Consider the following 1,663-nt stretch of genomic DNA (forward strand, 5'->3'; position numbering starts at 1 on the left):
CTGCCGTCAGCACACACAGGACGTCCGTGGCTATCCGTGTGTGTCCGTCAGCACACACAGGACGTCCGTGGCTATCCATCAGTACACATATCAGCACGCTGGTCCTTGGACTCAGCACGCTGGCCCTCCCGTGGACTGTTCGGGTGATTTTGGCCCACGTGGGCTATCTGTTCAGTAGACACAGGACGTCCGTGGAAGTCCGTCAGCACACACAGGACGTCCATGTGTGTCCGTCAGCACACACAGGACGTCCGTGGCTGTCAGTATGTGTTCGTGTGTGTCCGTCAGCACACAGAGGACGTCTGTGGCTGTCCGTCAGTACACATATCAGCACGGTCCTTGGACTCAGCATGCTGAACCTTCCCGTGGAATGCTTGGGTGATTTTGGCCCACGTGGGCTGTCTGTTCAGTACACACAGGACGTCCGTGGGTGTCCGCCAGCACACACAAGATGTCTGTGGCTGTCTGTGGCTGTTCGTCAGCACACACAGGACGTCCATGGCTGTCCGTGTGTGTCCGTGTATGTCCGTCAGCACACACAGGACGTACGTGGCTGTCTATCAGTACACATATCAGCACGCTGGTCCTTGGACTCAGCACGCTGCCCTTCCCGTGGACTGTTCGGGTGATTTTGGCCCACGTGGGCTGTCTGGTCAGTACACACAGGACGTCCGTGGGTGTCAGTCACCACACACAGGACGTCTGTGGCTGTCCGTGTGTGTCCGTGTGTGTCCAGCAGCACACACAGGACTTCCGTGGCTGTCTATCAGTACACATATCAGCACGCTGGTCCTTGGACTCAGCACGCTGCCCTTCCCATGGACTGTTCAGGTGATTTTGGTCCACGTGGGCTGTCTGTTCAGTACACACAGGACGTCTGTGGGTTTCCGCCAGCACACACAGGACGTCCGTTGCTGTCCGTGGCTGTCCGTCAACACACACAGGACGTTCGTGGCTGTCTGTGTGTGTCCGTATGTGTCCGTGTGTTGTTGTCAGCACACACAGGACGTCCGTGGCTGTCCATCAGTACACATATCAGCACGTTGGTCCTTGGACTCAGCACACTGGCCCTTCCCGTGGACTGTTTGGGTGATTTTGGCCCATGTGGGCTGTCTGTTCAGTACACACAGGATGTCCGTGGGTGTCCGCCAGCACACAAAGGACGTCCGTGGCTGTCTGTGGCTGTCCGTCAGCACACACAGGACGTTAGTGGCTGTCCGTGTGTGTCTGTGTGTGTCCGTCAGCACACATAGGACGTATGTGGCTATCCATCAGTACACATATCAGCACACTGGTCCTTGGACTCAGTACGCTGGCCCTTCCCGTGGACTCTTCGCGTGATTTTGGCCCACGTGGGCTGTCTGTTAAGTACACACAGGACGTCTGTGGGTGTCTGTCAGCACACACAGGACGTCCGTGTGTGTCCGTCAGCACACATAGCACGTCCATGGCTGTCCGTGTGTGTCCGTGTGTGTCCATCAGCACACACAGGATGTCCGTGACTGTCCATCAGTACACATATCAGCACGTTAATCCTTGGACTCAGCACGCTGACCCTTCCCGTGGACTGTTCGGGTGATTTTGGCCCACGTGGGCTGTCTGTTCAGTACACACAGGATATCTGTGGGTGTCCGCCAGCACACACAGAACGTCCGTGGCTGTC

The sequence above is a fragment of the Brassica napus genome, unplaced genomic scaffold (genome assembly GCF_020379485.1).
Source record: "Brassica napus cultivar Da-Ae unplaced genomic scaffold, Da-Ae ScsIHWf_1364;HRSCAF=1938, whole genome shotgun sequence".
Lineage (NCBI taxonomy): Eukaryota > Viridiplantae > Streptophyta > Magnoliopsida > Brassicales > Brassicaceae > Brassica > Brassica napus.